Source organism: Salmo salar, chromosome 13 (assembly GCF_965601325.2).
Source record: "Salmo salar chromosome 13, fSalSal1, whole genome shotgun sequence".
Taxonomy (NCBI): domain Eukaryota; kingdom Metazoa; phylum Chordata; class Actinopteri; order Salmoniformes; family Salmonidae; genus Salmo; species Salmo salar.
Window position 1 is genome coordinate 52,209,669 of NC_138303.1, and position 26,781 is coordinate 52,236,449.

Below are 26,781 nucleotides of genomic sequence, written 5' to 3' on the forward strand. Positions count from 1 at the left end.
GTATTTGTATTTATTATGGATCCCCACAGCTGCTGTAACCATGATTGGTTTGATGCATGCATTTAAAAAATATATATTTTATATTACTTGTTTTGTTATGACGCTATGTTTTTGTATTTATGTTTTGATGGTCTGTTTTAACCTGCCCAGTGACTATGGATATGAATTAGCTTCCTAGTTACGTTAAAATGAATAAATATATAAATACATAAATAATGATTAACATATTATGATGATTATGGTTATTATTATTATTATTGTCGACAATGAATTCGCTATGAAAGGTGAATTAAGTATTGAATATGGGAACTAGTTATGTGATGTTATGTTGTCTGACCGTGGTGCATGGATTTGCCTTCAACGTGCTCCGTCTTGCATTGGAAGTAGTTCCGGTGGTTTTGCAAGAGAACTGAGTCCGAGCGGGGAGACCCGGCGGGATTCTGTTGTTGGAGAAGCAAATACGAATAGCCGGGCGAGGAAGTCTTCAAATTAAGGGACGCAACTGACCACAGAGCCGGTCAGTATGACACGCGTATCGCATGGGGCATGCAACTTCAGTGACAGCCCTAGAAGGTGAAGGTTTCCTCCGTCCTCGGAGGAAATGTTCAAGTGCAGCACTGGAACAACTGAACCTCTCAAATTTGAACCGGTTAATAACCATCCACCGGGGTAAGTAAAGCGAATTTGGGAATGTCGTAACGTTAGGCCTGACAAGGCCTGGAGAAAATATCTCACATAGGCAAAGAAATGTACTTGAGCTCCGGGGTTGTGCTGTGGACAGGCCCTGACAGGTTCTCTCTCCCTGTCATCATACTATGCAGATAGACAGCCTATGTTATTTGAAGATATTAACTTCAAGTTTGCAATATCCTATACCTTTTTTCAGGGTGATTCTCGGTCGTGCTGCTCAGATTGATTCTGCTGTTTAATTGCCTTGCAAGTAGTAAAATGACTTTTACATTGAATTTCGATTGGTCCAAATTGAAACGCATGCTCAAACATTCGGACATGTATGCATCCATATGTAACAGTGTAGGTGCTACTAGCGCGCACCACCGCTAACTAACTAGCCATTTCACATCGGTTACACACATACATGCACTACAAGTTATACTTTTTAGACCCGCTTGAACTTTTGAAGCGATCAGTTACAATATTTATATTTCGAAATGGTCCGTTGCAAAGTTTCCACAGATTTTTATCTTGTCGAAGAAAAGTAATTTTCTTGCTACAATTTAGCCATGTACGAACTAATATATTAGTCATTTTTATTGAAAGCGTCAAACTAAGTGGCTGTCAAAAGGAAGGTACCGGAAATACAAGATTGGCTATTCATTGGCAGCCTACTCATGTCCATGACAAATAACATCTGTAGCCTACAGTATATTGGAATGTTTTTGTTTGAATAATGACCGTTGGCATATTCAGTCCATGGTTTTTATGTCTGCCTATGAATACAGACAGAACCTACTACCTTAATAAGATTTGTTGCATTATGCTATCTTCAGACGTGCATTTGTTCTATGGGCCTTTTATCTTTTATCCATTTTTGGTGTTAATGCCTGTATTCAAGTCTCATAAAATCAGGTTTGCCATAGAGGAGTTGGGAATGACTCCTTTCACAGCACTGCAGTTTATGTGTACTGGAAAAATTGGATGTTTAATCTTACCAGACCATTAAGTGAGAGGGTGAAAGATAATTGTGTTTATTTTATAAAGAGAGAGAACACTGGTTCCTGATTTGGATACGTCCCTTACTCCTATCAAGATCAGAGTTGTCTGAACAGATTTTTCTCTACATTTGTGTTGAGGTTTACGTGCAGTCTTAAATGGTGTTGAAGGTAATTTGGCTTTTTAATTGTAGAACAGCTGCCACACACTCTCGGCTAATTGCCATGTAGACATTCTCAATAGATCACTCAAACCATTAAGTGCCTCATTAAGATATATTATGCAGATTCCCATTAAACGTGATAAAAAGGAACCCTCCTAATGTTTTTTGATTTGTATTTTAATCTCTGAGGTCAATATAATTACTGTCATTGTCAGCAAATGCATCGCTAATAAATTAGGGATTCAGCATCAACTCACTTAGGAATTGAAATGGGAGGTTCCGTTTGGTTGCTAGGTGTTGGGAAATTGTGCCATATTTTCATGAATATTGTTTATTATTTACTCTCTATAATGCCATCGATGCTGTAGAGATTCAGGAGGCTCGAACTCAGGTAGCCATGACCAAAGGCAGCGATCGTTACTACTGTTCCAAGAAAGCTAGTTTCATTGGGTGAGAGGTTTGGTCTCATGAACAGCCACCCACTGGAGAGCTTGTCCCTCGTGTACGTGCATCTCCGATAGCCAAACCAGGTCATCGTCATTCCAACACTATTGTAGCGATTTGCGGGGAAAAGTATTGCTTCTCCTTGTACCTATGAACACAACAGCACAGACAATACCTATGACCACACACAATAATTCACTCATAATTCACTCCCCCTTACCCTCATGTATTGATGCTTTAATCTACAGTGGCAAGAAAAAGTATGTGAACCCTCTGGAATTACCTGGATTTCTGCATAAATTGGTCATAAAATTTGATCTGATCTTCATCTAAGTCACAACAATAGACAAAGTGTGCTTAAATGTATAACACATTGTGTTTTTCTTGTCTATATTGAATACATCATTTAAACATTCAGTGTAGGTTGGAAAAAGTATGTGAAGCCCCCTAGGCTAATGACTTCTCCAAAAGATAATTGGAGTCAGGAGTCAGCGAACCTGGAGTCCAATCAATGAGACGAGATTGGAGATGTGGGTTAGAGCTGCTTTGCCCTATAAAAACACTCAACATTTGAGTTTGCTGTTCACAAGAAGCATTGTCTGATGTGAACCATGCCTCGAACAAAATAGATCGTAGAAGACCTAAGATTAAGAATTGTTGACTTGCATAAAGCTGGAAAGGGTTACAAAAGTATCTCTAAAAGCCTTGATGTTCTTCAGTCCACGGTAAGACAAATTGTCTAGAAATGGAGAAAGTTCAGCACTGTTGCTACTCTCCCTAGGAGTGGCCGTCCTGCAAAGGTGACTGCAAGAGCACAGCACAGACTGCTCAATGAGGTTAGGAAGAATCCTAGAGTGTCAGCTAAAGACTTACAGAAATCTCTGGAACATGCTAACATCTCTGTTGACGAGTCCACGATACATAAAACACTAAACAAGTTTAAAGATTAATCCAACCACGGTGTCAGATTTCAAAAAGGCTTTACGGCGAAAGCATACCATGCGATTTATCTAAGAACAGCGCCCAGCAGACAAATCATTACAAACGGTTACCAGCCAAGTAGGAGTTACACAAGTCAGAAATAGTGATAAATTAATCACTTACCTTTGATCTTCGTATGGTTACACTCACAAGACTCCCATTTACTCGATAAATGTTAGTTTTGTTCGATAACGTTCCTCTTTATATCCAAAAACCTTTGTTCGTGCGTTTTGTTCAGTAATCCACAGGCTCAAAGGCAGTCACAACAGACAGATGAAAAATCTGAAAAGTATCAGTAAAGTTCGTAGAAACATGTCAAATAATGTTTATAATCAATCCTCAGGTTTTTTTTTTTTTTTGTCATAATAATCAATAACATTTCAACCGGACAAAAGTTTTCCCTTTTTTTGACAAAACAAGAAAGGCGTGCTCGGTCGCACGCATGAAAAACCTCTGGGACACTGAATGGTCCACTCATTCAAAGTGGTCTTACTCGCTCATTTTTCAGAATACAAGCCTGAAACAATTTCTAAAGACTGACATCTAGTGGAAGCCGTAGGAAGTGCAATTTGAGTCCTAAGTCAATGGATACTGTAATGGCATTCAATAGAAAACTACAAAATAAAAAAAACTCCCACTCCCTGGATGGATTTCTCAGGTTTTCACCTGCCATATTAGTTCTGTTATACTCACATACATTATTTTAACAGTTTTGGAAACTTTAGAGTTTTCTATCCACATCTACCAATTATATGCATATCCTAGCTTCTGGGCCTGAGTGGCAGGCAGTTTACTTTGGGCACGCTTTTCATCCGGAGGTGAAAATAGTGCCCCCTACCCTAGTGAAGTTAATGCAGGGCCGATAGACAAGTTCCTTACTTCTGTCTTTTCTGGTGGATTAAACTGAAATTGCAACCAACTTTTTATGGCTTGTTTAAAAACTTCTTATGGCTTGAATTCCGTTAGCGGGATCGATATGACAACAGCCAGTGAAAGTGCAGGGTGCCAAATTCAAAACAACAAATCTCATAATTAAAACTCCTCAAACATACAAGTATTATACACCATTTTAAAGGTTTACTCCAGCCAGTGTCTGATTTCAAAAAGGCTTTACGGTGAAAGCAAACCATATGATTATGTTAGGTCAGCGCCTACACACGTTAAAAACACAGCCATTTTCCAGCCAAAGAGAGGAGTCACAAAAAGCAGAAAGAGATAAAATGAATCACTAACCTTTGATGATCTTCATCAGATGACACTGGTATGACTTCATGTTACACAATACATGTATGTTTTGTTCGATAAAGTTCATATTTATATCCAAAAATCTCAGTTTACATTGGCGCGTTATGTTCAGTAATGTTTTGCCTCCAAAACATTCTGTGATTTTGCAGAGAGCCACATCAATTTACAGAAATACTCATCATAAATGTTGATTAAAAATACAAGTGTTATACATGGAACTTTAGATAAACTTCTCCTTAATGCAACCGCTGTGTCAGATTTCAAAAAGGCTTTACCGAAAAAGCAATAATCTGAGTACGGCGCTCAGGCACAAAAACATGCCATACAATATATCCGCCATGTTGGAGTCAACAATAGTCAGAAATAGCATTATAAATATTCCCACTTACCTTTGATCTTCATCAGAATGCACTCCCAGGAATGCCAGTTCAACAATAAATGTTTGTTTTGTTGGATAAAGTCCATCATTTATGTCCAAATACCTCCTTTTTGTTTGCGCCTTCAGTTCACAAATCCAAATTCACGACGCGCAGGTCAGACAAACTCCAAAAATCCCATTACAGTTTGTAGAAACATGTCAAACGATGTATAGAATCAATCTTTAGGATGTTTTTATCGTAAATCTGCAATAAAGTTTCAACCAGAGAAATCCTTTGTCTTCAGAAATGCAATGGAACTGAGCTACCTCTCACGTGAGTGCGCATGGCTGAGCCTCATGCCCTGCTGGCAGTGTTCCGACTCCAGGAGCTCTTATTCATCCTCACTTCACAGTAGAAGCCTCAAACAAGGTTCTAAAGACTGACATCTAGTGGAAGCCTTAGAAAGTGCAAAATGACCCCACAGACACTGTAGTTTGGATAGGCAATCACTTGAAAAACTAGAAACCACTTCCTGTTTGGATTTTTTCTCTGGTTTTTGCCTGCCATATAAGTTCTGTTATACTCACAGACATCATTCAAACTGTTTTAGAAACTTCAGAGTGTTTTCTATCCAAATCTACTAATAATACGCATATCTTAGTTTCTGGGAGTGAGTAGCAGGCAGTTTACTCTGGGCACGTCAGTCATCCAAGCTACTCAATACTGCCACCATCCATAAGAAGTAAAAAAATACATTTATTTATTTATTTATTTATTTTGGACATGATTTTGTTTCAAATAACCAAAAGTGAGCGGTTGTAATCTGAATAAAGGGGAAAAGGCCATTCTTGAACATGGGGTGAGACATTCTTACTAATTGGTAAATGAAGCCAGTTTGTTATTTGGAATTATTTATTTCTGTTTTATAGAGGGAGAGAAACCAAAAGCCTACCGTGCCTATTTTTCAATATCATCAGTCCACATGTCAAGTAACATTCCCCCACTGTATTTACCCAAGTTCTCTTAACTCCAGGACCATTGATCGTTTTATTATTATTATTATTATTATATATATTTTTGCCTGATGCAGGACTCAAGTGCCGGAGAAGAGAGACTCTCAGACTGAAAACGCCTCCATTAATTGCCACAGTTTAGACTACCGATAAATCAGCATTCTAACTCCCCTTTGTGATAGTGTGGTGCAATGACAGAATGCCACAATCTACCACTAACGGTTGCGGCATAAGCTCGTAACTTTTAAAGGAAGAACCACTAACTACATTATACCTGGTTAAATACAAGGTAAATGTTTGGGTTAAGCAACATTAAAAATGAAAAAGACTAAGGGGTAGTTGAGGATTTTGGCACTGAAGCACTATATCTACTTCCCGAGAGTCAGATTAACTCGTGCATACAATTTTTATCTATCTGCGTCCAGTATGAAGGTAGTTAGAGGTAGTTTCACGAGCCACTGCTACATAGCGTTAGCCCAATGACTGGAAGTCTACAGGAACAGCTAGCAGTTAGACTTCCAGTCATTACACTAACGCTAGTTAGCAATTGCGCTGACGCTTGTTAGCAACTTCCTTCAAACTGCACGCAGATACATAAAAATGGTATTCACAAGTTTATCTGACTATGAAGAAGTAGATAAATGGCCTCATTGCCAAAATCCAAAACTATCCCTTTAAAAAAACTGTAGGCCGTAGTTCCAGTTTAGTGATTACAATGCCATGCCATATTTAAGTGATAAATCCTGAGAAGCTGGTGTTTGGAGGATATATTGGCACGGGTGTTGTTACGCCTGAGACTAAGTCGAGGGCCGGCAAACGGTGCCAATATATCCTCCAAACACCGGCTTCGAAGGCATTATCACTTTTATACAACGGGTTGCTGACATATTTTCATTAAACATTGTATTTTGATTTCATTCATACTATTTCATCCTTCCACAAGATATAGTCACGACACAAATCTAAGGTTGCTACCCACACCGGCTGGTTGTTCGTTCTATTGGTTCGGTTGACAGACATTTATTTGGATACATCCATAACAATGAGCTAATGATCTGCGATTTTGCCTGTCATAAAAAAATGTGCTCTCTTGTCAGGACACTGTTGTTCAGAAGATCTAGCCAACAACACGGCTAACACAACTTCAAACTGAAAGTGGAAAAGACTAGCTGCATTTTGTTTAGTTTGACCTGTTTTTTGACCTGGCTGATGAGACCGTGGATTGCGCAGTGAGATGGAACAGAGTAAATAGGCATTTCAACAACATAGCTTTAGCCGGTGGTAACTTGTGGAATAGACACCAGCTGGAATGTGGTTTTAACCAATCAGCATCCTGGATTAGACCCACCCGTTGTATAACATAGATCATTTGATGACCTTTTTGGTCAAAGAGTAATGCTGTACTATTACTGACTATTATTTTCATAGGAGTGTAGATGTCTGTAAATTGTGCGTTTTTTAAATTACAGTTCCAAATCAGACGACATGTCTCTGAAATTGTGCAATCGTCTCTCCAGTGACATTCATCCAAGGGAATATTCCCACCTTTGCATACCAATTTGATTATTTGGAAATCCACTCCTTTGCCCCGAAAGCATTATTAATGCCCCCTTGTTAAAGTGATTATTCAAATGATCTGCCATTAGGTGGAGTAATGTGCATTTAAGTCTCCGTTCTGCTTGGGCTATTCCCAACATGTAACTAACTTTTTTTATATTGGACGTTTTCACAGTATACCTACTGTGCTGTATCTTCTTTTTCAGAATATAGCCTATTTTGTTGGACAGAGACTGTGAAGAGAGACAGGAAAGGGAGGAGAGATGGTGTGCTAGAAGGGCATAGGCTGGATTTGAACCCACACCAGCACTGGCATATAAGTGTGTTCTGAAAGCAGTGGCAGTAACCGTTACACCACCCCAGGCCACTAGTGTGCTGCACCTTTTAAATGCATTCTACCTCTTGTGCATCACGATGGAGAGGAAATTATATTACTGACAGTGTGTACCTTGTGTTATTGCTCTGTGGGCACTGCATTTGAGACCAGGTACTTCTAGATTAATCTGAACATCCATTCTGTGAACCTGGGCTGTGTACTCTGATTGTGGTCCGGGCCCTCAAACTGTTGCACGTCACCCGAATTGATGATGAGATTTTCAACCATTAGAAAGACCTTTCTGATTTACATTGAATAGTGTGTTCTGTCATTTCAAAGCTAGGGAAAGACGTCAGAGTGGGACTCATTACATTGAAAGGGTAGGACGCATGAGTTTTTACTCGCCAATGTGTGGTCAAAGACTTAGTAGCGCAGTTGTAGTCACGTTCTGGTTACATAACCCAAAAATGTAACTATGTGTACTTATAGGTAATTACATATTTATTAACTTATTTCCGGATATCTTGTAAACTACCCACTATGCACAATTTCTCAATGTCATATGGAGGACTTACTCTGTGCTGCCGAGTTCGTATGCTAGCACGGTAGCTGGCTAAAGTTAGCCATTAGCCATGCTAGCATGTAATTACATTCCAGGTCCAAGTGTTGGCGGGAAGTGTGATGAGGAAGTGTGATGTAAACAAAGAGCAGGCTCTAGTGCTTTCTTGCCGTGGGTTGAAAATGAAAATCATACCTGCTTGCTAATTGTGTAGTACCTCTTTGGTTGTCCTTTTTGTTTTGTTAACATTTCGGCATGTTCTCTGTAGTAGTCTTGTCATCCCCCCCCCCCCCCCCCCCCCCCACACACCCTTGGCTTAGTGCTAGTGCGCTAGCTGACTGACATCAGGAAACTATCTATTTTGGATTTTGACCTGGTGAAGCGCCCGCCTCCCCCTTGCTTTGAGGGAGGTTTTACCATCGATGGGCCCCAACCATCAATCTGTAAGTCTCTGCTCTCTCCTTTGCTTATAATCTGCGGTTATGTTTCGGTTGTGTTCTAGCTGGTCTTCAGTAGTTGGGCTCCAGCTTTCCGACCGTAACCGTGGTGCTTGGCTGGCTAGGCTAATAGCTAGTTGGCTAAATAGCTAACGTTAGCTGCCTGGCTAGCTTGCTGGCTAAGATAACGTTCTTTCATAACTGGTGAGATGGTGTAATGTATTTGGAAAACATTGGTTTACTGTTGATAGCAACTGGCTGACTCAATAAATAGCCTGCTAATGTTATCCCTACTAGCCTGCAAATGTTAAAATATTTGCTTGTAAATTGGCAGAAAAATGTATTAAATTAAAAAGAAACCAGTGCAAACGATTTGGTTTAATTTGAAGTTATACATTTGGAGTTTACATTATAGGGAATAGGCTGGCTTGCCGGGTCCTCCAAATTGCATCACACCCCGGAAAAATGTTCCAACATGACTTCAGCATTCTTTAAAATTCTGATCAGTTTTATTTAATAACTTGGAACAGTTTAAGTGAGGTGTAACTTTGCATTAGGACTTTTGATGTGTGTACTAATGCAAATCCATATGCTACATGTGATTTATGTTTATGCTACCTACCCTTTAAGTGTCTCGTATAGAACTGGTTTGGGAGAACTGAACTGGCATTTGCAAATTTCTTATTGCTGCCAACTATCCAACTGAGTGAGAAGAACACGAAGCTCCACTTCTGAACTTTGTCTAAAACCTTGGGTTGACACGGTAGTGTATTGCGTTGTACTGGTTATGTTTTTAATGAGTAACAATTGTCAGCCTATTTGCATGTGAAACAATGTTATTATAAATAACCATCAAAAAGCTGTGATACTTCTAAAACATGTAAATTTATCCCCATTTTTAAACTGCAACAAAACCAAAGCCATTCCTTCAAGTGAATGCCTCTAGGTTTTGGGGGTTGTTCCATTATTAATGCGATTCAGAAGCCAAACTTTTAGGTTGGCGCAGTTGGGCGCTTTAATCTATTTTTGCTGTAAATCAATGCATTTTTAAAGAGGACAACTGAACATGGGTGGATGTGGGAATACAGTTGATTTCTCGGTGCTGCAGTGCTGTAACCTTTACTGTGCTGAGCCCGAGTTCACAAACAGCATACTTCCCTCTCCTGGGACCTCTCGTAGGGGGAGTGTGCCCAAATGCTGCACTCCCATATTTTGTTTATGGAAAAATACACCTTTTTAACTTTGCTGTTCTCAGGATTTTTTCTGGTTGTCGATGGGTTGCAACCCATTCTATCCTGTAAGCCGTTTTTAGGTGTTACTGTGTATCTGTGTAGGCTAGATATTTGGTTCTCGAGGGCCACAGTGTGTTGGCAGTTCATTAGCTATTGTTTGAGATCTGAAAAGCAGTGCTGGGGTGAATCATTTCCATTTCTCCTGTTGATTTGGGATGTGAATTGATATCATTTTTATTTAATTCTCTGAAATTAAAATTTCACTTATTCAATGAATTTGAAATGATTAAATCAGTGTGGATTCAAACATAATCTCAGAACCCAAAACCAAATCTTGCACTAGCTAGCTGACTACTTAATTTGACTGAATATACTAGGCCTGAAATAAAGGGCGTGGTCAAACATCAACAGGTCCTTTTCTTTGGATGAATTTACAGTCAGCCCTGCTGAACTCAGTAGCATATGGCCCCATCCTTCCATGGGATGTTTATTCCAAACCATGCACAAATTGTCCATTGATCAATCGAGTTAGGGTGCATGCATCTCAAGTCAGCATTCGACCCAAAGAGGACAACTACATTTACATTTGAGTCATTTTAGTAGACGCTCTTATCCAGAGCAACTTACAGTAGAGTGCATACATTTGAATTTTTTTCGTAACTAGTGAAGTATCAAACAGTAATTACAGTCAAGGGGCTTAACTCAATTTTATTGAAAGATGAGCAAGAACCTTCAAATGAAGACATCGGCTTTGGCGTTGAGGTGGAAAGTAATTACAACGTTGGATTTGGCTTTTTGGACCCTTTTCTCCCTCTTTTCAATCCCCATTACTCCCAGACATGACAGTTCTTGACACACCGACAGGCTCCTTTTGAGACATTAGGTTACCCACACAACGCAGTCCTCCCCGGGAAACCCCCTCAGCTCGTCAAACTCTGGGAGGAGGGTGTATTTTGTCATAACTTCCAATACTTTGTCTTCTTCTGAAAATATTTGCATTCCTCCTTACTCTTGCCCTCCATTAAAATGCAGAAGTGTAAAGCCGCTCTGTCTAAAAGCCTGGCGATCAGTGGGTGGCTGTTAGCAATCCATTCAGCAGAGGGCGTGCATCCCAGGCACACAAGTCTAATCGGTGAATACATTCAATCACACAGAGACCCAAACTCTTTTTAAGGGACTATGTGCCCAGTTATCAAAGCCTCATACACTTTTCACATGGGTGTGCAACTTTAAGGGGCTTTTTGAACAACGTTCAAATTATGTTTTCAGTTTCAGTCAAAATCTTGCTCATCATATTTTATTGGTCATGTTTTTTAAATGTAGGTTAATAGTTGCTAATAAATGTAAAACTGCTCTATTGCTCACTATTCTCTCTTGAAGGTACTCCCTCTTCCCTCCTGTATGGCAGGTGTGATTTTAGCTACATTTTTTTTGTGGGGTAAAGAATAGCATATTTCAGGATTTATCTAAACTCGTTCACCAATATATGCACAACTTTTATTCAATTTCAGGGAAATTATGAAATAATGAGCATCAGGATAATAAGGATTAATAGGAAACAATGCAATTACCAAACTCCTGCTAATCTAATCCTCTTTGGGATCACCCCCTTTCTCTCTGCCCTGAGTGTTATAATTATACTTTAGTGTCATGCATAGGCAGTGGCTGCTAGACTGGCAATAATTTGTTTATTTTCAAGGAACATAAGTTAAAGCATGGTCTTAAAGATGTAAGTCCTGTGATTATATTGGTGTCGTTGCTGTGTGACTAGGGCTGGGCAATATATCGAATTAGATTAATTCTAATGTTTTTGCGCGGTATTCCAAATGCATGTATTGCAAGAAATCAAGCTTTTTGTTATTTTTCATTTTTGAAAATGGTTAGTGAGGCTCGACTGGTCCGGGTTATGTGTTGTGAAGCTAGCCACAATAAGGATTAGGCACAATAGTGGACTTCGCAGTTATCCTTCAAAGTAAAAGTAAGTCATTGGCAGTCATGCAAATGAATACAAATAGTAGAATTATGCCTTTTATTTTGAAGGCTAACTGCAAAGTCTACTATTGTGGCTAATCTTTATTGTGGCTAGCTTTACATAGATGGGTCCGACCACCATTAATCAAATAAGAACTGTCTTATAAATTAGGGTTATTTTAGATGATGACACCTAGCTATATAGTTAGCTAGCTAACTGTGGAGATGGGAGAACCTTCCAGAAGGACAACCATTTCTGCAGCGCTCCACCAATCAGGCCTTTGGTAGAGTGGCCAGATGGAAGCCACTCTTTAGTAAAATGTACATGACAGCCTGCTTGGAGTTTGCCAAAAGGCACCTAAAGGACTCTGACCATGAGAAACAACGTTCTCTGGTCTGATGAAACCAAGATTGAACTCTTTGGCCTGAGTGCCAAGCGTCACGTCTGGACAAAACTTGGCACCTATTCCTTCATTGAAGCTTGGTGGTGGCAGTCATGATCGAGAGAAAGATGAACGGAGCAAAGTACAGAGATCCTTTTTGAAAACCTGCTCCAGAGCGCTCAGGACCTCAGACTGGGGCAAGGTTCAGCTTCCAACAGAACAACAACCCTAATCAAACGGCCAAGACAATGCAGGAGTGACTTCGGGACAAGTCTCGATATCCTTGAGTGGCCCAGCCAGAGCCCGGACTTGAACCCAATCTCTGGAGACCTGAAAATAGCTGTGCAGCGATGCTCCCCATCCAACCTGACAGAGCTTGAGTGGATCTGCAGGTGAAGAATAGGGGAAAAACTCCCCAAATACAGGTGTGCCAAGCTTGTAGCGTTATACCCAAGAAGACTGGTCTGTAATCGCTGCCAAAAGTGCTTCAACAAAGTACTGAGGAAACGGTCTGAATACTTGTGATATTTCCCCCAACATTTTTTATGAATTTGCCAATTTCTTAACCTGTTTTTGCTTTCATTGAAGGGGGGAAAAAACAATTGAATCAATTTTAGAATAATGCTGTAACATAACAATGTGGAAAAAGTCAAGGGTCTGAACTTTCCGAATGCACTGTGTATAATTGAACGTATAGACAATATAGAATATGTAGTATATCTGAAGAATAGTATATGTGACCAGTGTTTCCTGACTATGTAGGGCAGCAGCCTCTAAGGTGCATGGTAGAGTAACTGGGTGGTAGGTGACTAGTGACAGTGACTAATGTTCAGGGCAGGGTACTGGGTAGAGGCTGGCTAGTGGTGTCTATTTAACATACTGATGGCCTTGAGGTAGAAGCTGTTTTTCAGTCTCTCGGTCCCAGCTTTCATGCACCTGTACTGACCTTCCCTTTCTGGATGGTAGCAGGGTGATCAGGCTGTGGCTCGGGTGTCTGAGGTCCTTGATATTATTCTTGGCCTTCTTCTGACACCGAGTGCTGTAGATGTCCTGGAGGGCAGACAGTGTGCCCCCGGTGACGTGTTGGGCTAACCGCACCAACTGCTTCCTCAACACGTTTTAATTGACCACCCTTAATGAATGCATTTGCAGACTTGGCACAAGCCCTTTCTATCCAAGGTCTCAGGGTTCCTACTAGTCTTGCACTTTTGTCTGTTATTCCTGTGTCAAGTCACACTCTTGACAGGCAATTATTCTATGGATGGCTGTGGTTCAAGGTGTGGTTGCATTGAGATTTGATTTTTATAGCTTGCTTCATCATGGCTGAGCTGTGGTTACAGAAGTTAAATACCTCTGATGGTATTAACATGTAACCACAAATCAGACATGCTCTGAACCCTGTGTACCAATCAAACCTGTGGTAAGGACCTCAGTGCTTCTCAATAGCTAGCCTATTTAACTGTTTTACTCAGCAAAGCACAGTAAGGCTTGCCTCTGCAGACTTGAAAGAAAACAAATTAGCATGATTTGTAATGGCACACGCGCTTCAGATACAATAGGGGAGCGCTCCCAGATATATGGGTTAGGCCAGTCATTGTGGAACTGGTTGACAGGGTAATCACAGTCTTTGGGTGCTCGTCCCCCCCCCCCCCCCCCCCCCCCCAGAAGCAGTGCTATGACCCCTCTGTTGTAGAGTATTACTCATCCTAGCACCTCCACCACTCTAACGCTATGCCGCCACAACATTCAAGCCCACGCTCTCAACTGCAACAACAACTGCAGCAGCATAGCAGATCGGGGCTTGTGGCAGCTTGATTTGCAGCTAAAGCCTACTCTTAATGAGAGAAAAATAAGAACTTGTGCAAAAGCTCACCCGGCATTTTCCCTCTTCCCTTTTTCTTTTGCCATGCGTGTTTGACTAGATGAATTATTTTTTTTTTCAACTGAAAAATAAACTGGTTTGTGGGCGGAGTATTATCTTTGTTTTCTCCTCTTGTATGTTGCTCTCCAGGGGGATCCGCAGAGACCAAGAGTTTTGTATTTCTGGTAGATCGGCTCGTTGAAGTTTCAGGAGACGATACCGTGTGATTGCGTGGGCTGGTGTGTGTTTCTGTTTAAGGACATTTGAAGGTTGTTTTAATTACTCAGATGTGCAGGTATCTTTTGGAGGCTTAGCTCTACTACTGACCAGGTTTAGTCAGGAAATTGTCTTTACAGGTTTCAAGCAGGACGTTGGTCCACACTGAAATGATCCTACACTCTGAAATAAATATTTGAGATATTATTTACTGGTATTTTAGGATCTTAATTGTGTACAGCAACATTTAGCCTTGCTTGTGTTCTGACAGTGAATGTTATGAGTGGACAAAGCATTAGGAACACCTTCCTAATATTGCGTTGCACCCCCTTTTGACCTCAGAACAGCGTCGGGGCATGGGTCGAAAGTGTTCCACAGGGATTCTGGCCCATGTTGACTCCAATGCTTCCCACAGTTGTCTCGATGTCTTTTGGGTGGTGTACCGTTCCTGATACACACGGGAAACTGTTGAGTGTGAAAAACCCAGCAGCGTTGCAGTTCTTGACACACTCAAACCATTGCGCCTGGCACCTACTACCATACCACATTCAAAGGCACTTAAATATTTTGTCTTGCCCATTTAACCTCTGAATGGCGCACATACACAATCCATGTCTCAGTTGTCTCAAGGCTTAAAAAGACTAACCTGTCTCCTCCCCTTCATCTACACTGAAGTGAATTTAACAGGTGACTTCAATAAGGGCTCATAGCTTTCACCTGGTCAGTCTGTCATGGAAAGAGGAGGTGTTCCTAATGTTTCGTAAACTCTGTGTATACAGTGCCTTCAGAAAGTATTCACACTCTTGACTTTCAAGATTTTGTTGTCTTAAGTGGGATTAAAATGGATTTAGTTGTCTTTTTTTGTCAACGATCTACACACAATACTTTAATGCCAAAGGGAAGGAAAAGTATTTTCCATTATTATATATCTTGATTAGATTGAAAAGTATTGGAAAGAGTAGGTGTTCTTAATGTTTTGTATACTCAGTATAAATCTTGTTCTATTTATTTTTTCTGGGGGGTTGGGCTCCCCCCCACCTTAAGTTAACTATCGAAGATGTTCCAAATCAATTATATCCAGCTGAGGGCTCCAGCTATGCATTTGGTTTGCTAACTTGCCAGCTATATGGCTAGATGGCAAGATTAAGCTTCCATGTTGCCTAAGTTGTTTGGTGTTTATTTATTATCTATTTAAAAAAATAAAATAAAAAATATTACAAATAACGCCCCTTGTGTGCACTTCTGGTAATACCGTATACCCCAGTATAGAAAGGAAACTGTATGAAAATCTGGATACTGCTCAACCCTAATCACTATAATGATTCAGAGGTATTCTCTATTAATCTCTAATGGTGTTAACATTTAAAAAAAATGTTTTTATCTTTACACTGTTGATGGAGGTATGATAGAAAACAGTTCCTCAATATTTCTTACTCAAATAATTTTGTCAAAACCTTCCTGAAACTCCTATTTTCTGTTAACAAATTAACAGTAGAGCCTTCTCTTCTGAAGCACTCTGGTTGTTTTGTAGCACAAGCTGTGCTGTGTTCAAGTCCGAAATGGAGAGGTGGGCCTTGACTTGACAGCAGAGTGAGGCACGTTGACAGAACAGCGGGGGTTCTGAGCTAGGATTGAATGGCGGGAACCCGTTTACCGGGATTTACCAATCAAAACCACTCCCTTTTCTCGGGATAAATAACTGCGAGAAACCAGTAAATCATCATAAATGATTTATATGAACAGCTTGGCATGAAATGCAACCGCTAAATTATATGCAATGTCTTAATCTGGCTTCTCTACGGCCTCTGCATAATGAATCAACACTCGGGGGGGGGGGGGGGGGACAGACAGCCCATCTCAGTATGCAGCACAGTTCACAACGCATGTAGACCTATTAACTCAAGGTAACTTTTTATCTTGTGACAGGTAGGCCTCATTTGCTGCAGCATAACCTAAAGAACGAATGCGTGTCTAATCTCTATCTGGCTTTCGGGGGTCACCTTGTTTTTTTTAAATTGCAGCTGCAGTGTTTTAAAACAGCCTGTCACTCAAGTATTGTTGCTTTAAATCAGTGCGCACAAGCACTCTCTCACAGTCTTTCTCTCTCTCGCTCTCTCTCAACTCCATTCAAATTGCATCCAAAATAGATAATCTTGTTCTAGATTGATACTGTATATACAGTTGAAATTTAGAAGATTACATACACTTAGGTTGGAGTCATTAACTTGTTTTTCAACCACTCCACAAATTTCTTGTTAAGAAACTATAGTTTTGGCAAGTCGGTTAGGACATCTAGTTTGTGCATGACACGAGTCATTTTTCCAACAATTGTTCAGACAAATTATTTCACTTAATTCACTGTATCACAATTCCAGTGGGTCAGAAGTTTACATGCACTAAGTTGACTTTACCTTCAAACAGCTTGGAAAATTCCAGAAAAGGATGTCATGGCTTTAGAAGCTTCTGACAGGCTAATTGACATCATTTGAGTCAATTGGAGGTGTACCTGTGGACGTATTTCAAGGCCTACCTTCAAACTCATTGCCTCTTTGCTTGACATCATGGGAAAATCTAAAGAAATCAGCCAAGACCTCAGAAGAAAAATTGTAGACCTCCACAAGTCTGGTTCATCCTCGGGAGCAATTTCCAAATGCCTGAAGGTGCGACGTTCATCTGTACAAACAATAGTACACAAGTATAAACACCATGGGACAATGCAGCCGTCATACCGCTCAGGAAGGAGACGCGTTCTGTCTCCTAGAGATGAGCGTACTTTGGTGTGAAAAGTGCAAATCAATCCCAGAACAACAGCAAAGGACCTTGTGAAGATGCTGGAGGAAATGGGTCCAAAAGTATCTTTATCCACAGTAAAACGAGTCCTATATCGACATAACCTGGAAGGCCGCTCAGCAAGGAAGAAGCAACTGCTCTAAAACCGCCAATAGAAAGCCAGACTACGTTTTGCAACTGCACATGGGGACAAAGATCATACTTTTTGGCGAAATGTCCTCTGGTCTGATGAAACAAAAATGGAACTGTTTGGCCATAATGACCATCGTTATGTTTGGAGGAAAAAGGGGGATGCTTGCAAGCCGAAGAACACCATCCCAACCGTGAAGCACGGGGTTGGCAGCATTGTGTTGTGGGGGTGCTTTGCTGCAGGAGGGACTGGTGCACGTCCCAAAATAGAAGGCATCATGAGGGTGGAAATTTATGTGGATATATTGAAGCAACATCTCAAGACATCAGTCAGGAAGTTAAAGCTTGATCGCAAATGGGTCTTCCGAATGGACAATGACCTCAAGCATACTTCCGAAGCTGTGGCAAAATGGCTTAAGGACAACAAAGTCAAGCTATTGGATTGGCAATCAAAAAGCCCTGACCTCAATCCTATAGAAAATGTGTGGGCAGAACTGAAAAAGTGTTTGCAAGCAAGGAGGCCTACATACCTGACTCAGTTACACCAGCTCTGTCAGGAGGAATGGGCCAAAATTCACCCAAATTATTGTGTGAAGCTTTTGGAAGGCTACCTGAAATGTTTGACCCAAATAAAACAATTTAAAGGCAATGCTACCAAATACTAGTTGTGTATGTAAATGTCTGACCCACTGGGAATGTGATGAAAGGAAAAAAAGCTGAAATAAATCATTCTCTCAACTATTCTGACATTTCACATTCTTAAAATAAAGTGGTGATCCTAACTGACCTAAGACAGGGAATTTATACTAGGATTAAATGTCAGGAATTGTGAAAAACTGAGTTTAAATGTATTTGGCTAAGGTGTATGTAAACTTCTGACATCAACTGTAGATGTCCTAGCCTACTTTTTTCAGGTAATACATTCAAGCCTTGTTTTTTGCTAATTTTGGGTTATGCATAATAAGCTTAACTTATCCTGTCTCTCGCAATACGCAAGCGCCTGTGCTCCGCTGGCCTCCTTAAATGCTCCTTAGCTCTTGGGGTCCCATGCAGTAAAAGCTTGACTAGAATAGCTTGCTGGACATTTCTTTGTTGCATTTCCTACACCAATGGACTACTTGAAGAGGGATGCAAGCTGTTGGGGGTAGGCTGTAGCAGTTATTTATTCAGACCATAACCATTCAATCAATCTTCATGATGAAAAGAAAGCCTTCTGCCTATAATTCCAGTCCTATATTATTCAAGGATATCCTTCTCTTCATTACATTTACATTTTAGTCATTTAGCAGATGCTCTTATCCAGAGCGACTTACAGTAGTGAATGCATACATTTCATACATTTTTTTTTTTTCTTCCCCTGTGCTGGCCCCCCGTGGGAATCGAACCCACAACCCTGGCGTTGCAAACGCCATGCTCTACCAACTGAGCGTGTGTGTGTGTGTGTGTGTGTGTGTGTGTTTGTTTCTCTAAAATACCGGGAAAATATTCAATTCTATTCTGTCCTTCCGGGTTCCGCTGAAGAATTGGAATTCCTCCCGAGCTGTTCCCCCATTTTGGCAGGCAGTCGTGAAAACAATTCCCAAGCTTTTAGTCACTCCAGATCGCGTTGCAATTTCTACTTTGTTGGATGGAGAATGACAGAGGGAAGCTGGATAGACAGAACTCTGAGGAATAGTTTTGCTGTGGTGGTGGGTGGCTTTGATATTGCGAAGGCATTTATTTATGGGTCTCTGAGTGTTGTCAGCCAGGACTTGACAAACTCACCTTCTCGCTTTCTGTTTTACAGCATTGGAGCCTGAATGAACATGCACCATAGGACTACTCTAGAGTAAGAATTTTATGTTAATATGTTAATGTTTGCTGCATCTTTGTTTTTTATGGTCAATTGTATAGGTTTGAGTGAAGTTCAGACTAAGAGGAAACAGTTGCTAGGCTATATAAAATATTTTTTAAAGCTACAATATGTACCTTTTTGGGCGACCCAACCAAATATACATATAATTGTAACTTATAGATCTGTCATTCTAATTGAAAGCAAGTCTAAGAAGAAAGGTAGATCTGTTCTGTGTGCTATTTCTATGCTTCCCGTTAAGTTTCGTATACTTTCGGTTTTCTACACCAGCTTAAAACACCTGAAAAATACAATATTTTTGATTATGTAAAATATTTCAGTGTTTTAGATGGTACAATGATTCTCTACACCAGGTATTACCAATCTGGGGTACGCACAATGCCGCTGGGTGTACAGCAAAAAAATGTCTTGTTCACGTTTTCAAACAGTCCATTTAGATTTTTTAACTTCTTGGTGACGGGGCAGTATTCGGAAATTCAGATGAATAACATGCCCAAATTAAACTGCCTGCTACTCGGGCCCAGAAGGTAGGATATGCATATTATTAGTAGATTTGGATAGAAAACACTCTGAAGTTTCTAAAACTGTTTGAATGATGTCTGTGAGTATAACAGAACTCATATGGCAGGCAAAAACCTGAGAAAGAAATCCAACCAGGAAGTGGTTTGTAGTTTTTCAACTGATTGCCTATCCAAACTACAGTGTCTGTGGGGTCATTTTGCACTTCCTAAAGCTTCCACTAGATGTCAACAGTCTTTAGAACCTTGTTTCATGCTTCTACTGTTACTGGGAAGAGAAAAAGAGCTGTCTCAAGCCTGAGACCAACGAGTTGTTTACTGCGTGGGCACGTAGAGGAAAAAGAAGGAACGGCCCCTATAATGAATACGTTATTGTCTGGTTAGAATATTATCGAAGATTTATGTTAAAAAGACCCTAAGGATTTACCGTTTCTACGAATGGTAATGGAACCATTTGACTTTTCGTCTCGGGTTTTGCGCTCACGCGTTATGCCTTTGGATTAGTGATCTGAACGCGTGAACAAAACGGAGGTATTTGGATATAAATATGGAGTTTATCGGACAAAACAAACATTTCTTGTGGGAGTCCTGGGAGTGCATTCCGACGAAGATCAGCAAAGGTAAGTGAAGATTTATAATACTATTTCTGAGTTTTGTTGACTCCAGAACTTGGCGGGTAACTGTATAGCTTGCTTTGATGGCTGAGCTATGTACTCAGAATATTGAACAATGTGCTCTCGCCGTAAAGCTATTTTGAAATCTGACACAGCGGTTGCATTAAGGAGAAGTGAATCTATAATTCTTTCAATAACTGTTGTAAATTTTATCAATGTTTATAATGAGTATTTTTGTAAATTGATGTGCTCATTCACCGGGGGTTTTGGAGGCAATACATTTTCTGAACATCATGCGCCAATGTAAAATGGGGTTTATGGATATAAATATGAACTTTATCGAACAAAACATACATGTATTGTGTAACATTGAGTCCTGGGAGTGTCATCTGATGAAGATCATCAAAGGTTAGTGATTCATTTTAGCTGTATTTCTGTTTTTTGTGACACCTCTCCTTGCTTGGAAAATGGATGTGGTTTTTCTTGTTTAGGCGCTGTCCTAACATAATCTAATGTTATGCTTTCGCCGTAAAGCATTTTTGAAATCGGACAATGTGGTTGGATTAACGAGAAGATTATCTTTTAAAATGGTGTAAAATACTTGTATGTTTGAGATTTGAATTGAGATTTTTGTTGTTTTGAATTTGCCACCCTGCTATTTCACTGGCTGTTGAATAGTGTGTCCTGTGGGTGGCTAGCGTCCCACATGTTCCAGAGAGGTTAATGGGGCTATATTTGGGTGAGCTTTTTTTTTCTCGCCTGACTAGTCTCGTTTCACTGCCAAAAACATCCAATCACATTAACTGTTACTCTCTCGCGGGAATTCCACCAACGGTCCGTATGTAGCCAAACGTAGCTGCTGCTCATTCCGTTTGCTCGAAAGTTGATTAATGGTAAAAAAGAAAAAGTAAGGCCCGAGCCCATAGACACATACCAGCTCTACTGGTAGTACTGCTACTACCAGCAGTACTACACCTGCACCTGTCGACTACACAAGTTGCTCTGCTTCCACGAGCACATCCAATGCTAGCATCAGTAATTCTACATTTCTTGTTAGCCAAGCCAGCATGGACACTGACAGTTGTCAATCTGATGCAGCCGAAGAGCTACTGCTCCCTTACCCTGGAAAGCACCGAACAGGGACGTTGGGACAGACGGGGACATTGAACCATCGAAGAAGCGCAAAGATGAGAACCTCATCTTGTGAGGTTCTCATCCGCATCAGTGACATGGCTGGAGATGTTTTGAAACAATTAATGCTTTGCATACAAGCCAGTGAATTCTATGCGTTACAGCTGGATGAGTCAACAGACGTGGCGGGCCTGGCACAGCTCCTGGTATATGTCCGTTACGTTTATAGGGGGTCAATAAAGGAAGACATCCTCTCTGCCCCTGGAAACCAGGACAACAGGAGAGGATATTTTTTAAGTACTGGACAGCTTTGTGACCTCAAATGGACATTGGTGGTCAAGATGTGTTGGTATCTGTACCGATGGCACAAAAGCCATGACAAGGAAACATAGTGGAGTGGTAACGCACGTGCAAGCAGTTGCTCCTGACGCACACTGCAGCATCCACTGAAGCTCTTGCTGTCAAGGGAATCCCTGACAGCTTGAAAGATGTTTTGGACTCTACAGTGAAAATGGTTAACTTTAAAGCAAGGCACCTGAACTTTGTATTTTCTGCATTGTGCAATGATATAGGCAGCGACCATGTAACGCTTTTACAACCTGCAGAAGTGCACTGCTTATCAAGGGGCAAATTTGAATTGAGAGACGAGCCTAAAGTTGGCCTATCTGGGTGATGTTTTTTTCCCTCGCCTGAATGATCTGAATCTAAGATTACAGGAACTCTCCGCAACTAGATTCAATGTGCGGGACAAATTTGAGGCTATGATTACGAAGTTGGAGCTCTTCTGTCTGCATTAACAAGGACAACACACAGGTCTTTCCATCATTGTATGGTTTTTTTTGTGTACAAATGAACTCAAGCTTACGGAGAATGTCAAATGTGATTATAGCGACGCACCTGAGTGAGTTGGGTGTGCAATTACGTGGGTACTTTCCCGAAACTGATGACACAAACAACTGGATTTGTTATCCCTTTCATGCCCTGCCTCCAGTCCATATTTCCGATATCTAAATGAGAGCTTCATCAAAATTGCATCAAGCGGTTCTGTGACAATGTAATTTAATCAGAAGCTACTGCCAGATTTCTAGATTGTATCCTGCCTTGGAAAATCATGTTAAGACACTGATGCCCTTTGCAACCACGTACCTATGTGAGAGTGGATTCTCGGCCCTCACTAGCAAGAAAACGAAATACAGGCACAGACTGTGTGGAAAATGATTTAACCTCTATGGGCTAGCACCTACTCAACAGCCAGTGTAATCCCTTGGCGCGTTATTCAAATACCTCAAATGCAAAAACTTCAATTTTTCAAACATATGACTATTTTACACCATTTTAAAGACAAGACTCTCGTTAATCTAACCACACTGTCCGATTTCAAAAAGGCTTTACAACGAAAGCAAAACATTAGATTATGTCAGCAGAGTAACCAGCCAGAAATAATCAGACACCCATTTTTCAAGCTAGCATATAATGTCACATAAACCCAAACCACAGCTAAATGCAGCACTAACCTTTGATCTTCATCAGATGACAACCCTAGGACATTATGTTATACAATACATGCATGATTTGTTCAATCAAGTTCATATTTATATCAAAAACCAGCTTTATACATTAGCATGTGACTAGCATTCCCACCGAACACTGCCGGTGAATTTACTAAATTACTCACGATAAACGTTCACAAAAAGCATAACAATTATTTTAAGAATTATAGATACAGAACTCCTCTATGCACTCGATATGTCCGATTTTAAAATAGCTTTTCGGTGAAAGCACATTTTGCAATATTCTCAGTAGATAGCCCGGCATCACAGGGCTAGCTATTTAGACACCCCGCAAGTTTAGCCTTCACCAAACTCCGATTTACTATTAGAAAAGTTTGATTACCTTTGGTGTTCTTCGTCAGAATGCACTCCCAGCACTGCTACTTCAATAACAAATGTTGGTTTGGTCCCAAATAATCCATTGTTATATCCAAACAGCGGCGTTTTGTTCGTGCGTTCAAGACACTATCCGAAAGGGTGAATAAGGGTGGCGAGCATGGCGCATTTCGTGACAAAAAAATTCTAAATATTCCATTACCGTACTTCGAAGCATGTCAACCGCTGTTTAAAATCAATTTTTATGACATTTTTTTCGCAAAAAAGTGATACTATTCCGACCGGGAAAGCCTGTATACGTACAAAGAGAGAGAAAATAAATACATCTCGTGCCCTCGTGCACGAGCGTGAGTCTGAGTTCTCTGACCAGCCACTATCCAAACGCGATAATGTGTTTCAGCCAGAGGCTGCCTCGATATCATTCAGCTTTTTCCCGGGTTCTGAGAGCCTATGGGAGCCGTAGGAAATGTCACGTTATGGCAAAGATCCTCAGTCTACAATAAAAAGAGCCAAGATGAACAACAACTTGTCAGAGAGGGCGCTTCCTGTTTGGAATCTTCTCAGGTTTTTGCCTGCTATATGAGTTCTGTTATACTCACAGACACCATTCAAACAGTTTTAGAAACTTTGGAGTGTTTTCTATCCAAAGCCAATAATTATATGCATATTCTAGTTACTGGGCAGGAGTAGTAACCAGATTAAATCGGGTACGTTTTTTATCCGGCCGTGTCAATACTGCCCCCTAGCCCTAACAGGTTTTAAGACTGAGACTCCAATACAACCCAAGATTGCAAAGTTATGTTCTCATTAACCTGTACTGAGTTATTCACAATTTTCATTGAACAAATAAGGTTTTATATGTAAGATGGCTAAATAAGGAGCAAGATTTATTATTATTATTTGTGCCCTGGTCCTGTAAGAGCTCTTTGTCACTTCCCACGAGCCGGGTTGTGACAACTCACTCATTCTTATGTTTAACTTCTATGGGCTAAACCTGCGGGACACAGCCAGTGAAATATCAGGGCGGAAAATTCAAAAACAACAATGTCATAATTCAACTTTCTCAAACATACAACTATTTTACACCATTTTAAAGATAAACTTCTCGTTAATCTAGCCACATTGTCCGATTTTCAAAAAGGCTTTACAGCGAAAGCAAAACATTAGATTATGTTAGAGTACATAGACAAAAATAATCACACAGCCATTTTTCCAAGCAAGGACGTGTCAATAAAACCCAAAACACAGCTAAATGAAGCACTAACCTTTTGACGATCTTCATCAGATGACACTCCTAGGACATTATATTACACAATACATGTATGTTTTGTTCGATAAGTTAATATTTATATCCAAAAACAGCATTTTACATTGGCGCGTGATGTTCAGGAAATGTATTCCCACCAAAACTCCCGGTGAATGTGCACATCAATTTGCAAAAATACTCATCATAAACGTTGACAAAATATATAACAATTATTTTAAGAATTATAGATGGACTACCCCTGGATGCAACCGCTGTGTCAGATTTTAAAATAGCTTTACGGAGAAAGCACATTTTTCAATATTCTGAGTACATAGCTCAGCCATCACGGCGAGCTATTCAGACACCCGCCAAGTTCGGGGCAACCTAAACTCAGAATTAGTATTAGAAATATTCTCTTACCTTTGCTGATCTTCGTCAGAATGCACTCCCAGGACTGCTACTTCCACAAGAAATGTTGATTTTGTTCGAAATAATCCATATTTATTTACAAATACCTCCGTTTTGTTTGTGCTTACAGATCACGTACAGGGCAGTATTTGCGCGGCCGGATAAAAAAACGTACCAGATTGAAACTGGTTACTACTCTTGCCCATAAACGAGAATATGCATATAATTAGTATATTTGGATAGAAAACTCTCAAGTTTCTAAAACTGTTCGAATGGTGTCTGGGAGTATAACAGAACTCATATGGCAGGCCAAAACCTGAGAAGATTCCATACAGGAAGTGCACTGTCTGACAATTTATTGTCCTTCTGTAGCCTCTCTGTCGAAAATACAGCATCTGTGCTGTAACGTGAGATTTTCTAAGGCTTCCATTGGCTCTCAGAAGGCGCCAGAAAGTGTAATGAGATGTCTGCAGTCTCTGGGCTAAGAACAGCAGCTCTGTTTGATACTGGCCTGCCTGGGGACAGTGACACTGAAGATGCGCGTTCATGTGAATTCTCCATTTTGTTCTTTCAGTCTTTGAATGAATACAACGTCGCCCGGTTGGAATATTATCGCTATTTTACGAGAGAAATCGCATAAAAAAAAGATTTTAAACAGCGTTTGACATGCTTCGAAGTACGGTAATGGAATATTCGTATTTTTTTTGTCACGAAATGCGCTCGTGCGTCACCCTTCGGATTGTGACCTGAACGCATGAACAAAACGGAGCTATTTCAATATAACTATGGATTATTTGGAACCAAAACAACATTTGTTGTTGCAGTAGAAGTCCTGGGAGTGCATTCTGACGAAGAACAGCAAAGGTAATCCAATTATTCTTATAGTAAATCTGAGTATGGGCAGGGTCAAACTTGGTGGGTGTCAAATTAGCTAGCCGTGATGGCCGGGCTATTTACTTTGAATATTGGAAAATGTGCTTTCGCCGAAAAGCTATTTTAAAATCTGACACCGCGATTGCATAAAGGAGTTCTGTATCTATAATTCTTAAAATAATTATGTATTTTGTGAAAGTTTTATGCTGAGTAATTAAGTAAATTCACTGGAAGTTTGCGGTGTGTATGCTAGTTGCTAATACTGAAGATAACATGCTAATGTAAAAAGCTGGTTTTTGATATAAATATGAACTTGATTGAACAAAACATGCATGTATTGTATAACATAATGTCCTAGGAGTGTCATCTGATGAAGATCATCAAAGGTTAGTGCTGCATTTAGCTGTGTTTTTGGTTTTTGTGACATATGCTTGCTTGAAAAATGGCTGTGTGGTTATTTCTGGCTATGTACTCTCCTGACATAATCTAATGTTTTGCTTTCGCTGTAAAGCCTTTTTGAAATCGGACAATGTGATTAGATTAACGAGAGTCTTGTCTTTCAAGTGGTGTAAAATAGTCCTATGTTTGAGAACTTTGAATTATGACATTTTGTGGTTTTAAATTTGGCGCTCTGTCACTGGCTGGCTGTTGAATAGTGCGGGACGATTTCGTCCCACCTACCCTAGAGGTTAAATCATCCCCCGTTTGGCGAAGTTGGCTGTCTTTGTTAGGTTGAAATAGTATGCACACAGTCCGCAACAAGCCAGGCGGCCCAAACTGCTGCATATACCCTGACTCTGTTGCAGAGGTGACACATTTTCCCTAGTTAAAAGAAATTCATGTTAGCAGGCAATATTAACTAAATATGCAGGTTAAAAAATATATACTTGTGTATTGATTTTAAGAAAGACATTGATGTTTATGGT

At 40.3% G+C, this 26,781-nt stretch overlaps 1 protein-coding gene across 3 annotated transcripts in view; it reads left to right on the top strand.

Annotated features, from left to right (window-relative positions):
- Positions 1–392: 392 nt before the first annotated feature.
- The window catches only part of LOC106567377 (forkhead box protein J3), a 120,651-nt gene continuing 94,262 nt past the window's right edge, over positions 393–26,781 (top strand). For 2 of the 3 annotated variants that reach the window (XM_014136544.3, XM_014136547.3), the window contains exon 1: positions 393–669. The gene's annotated coding sequence lies outside the window, so the exon portion shown is untranslated. Of the gene's footprint in view, positions 670–19,113; positions 19,156–26,781 lie in introns of all 3 variants that reach the window. The other variant, XM_014136545.3, reaches the window with a different exon arrangement.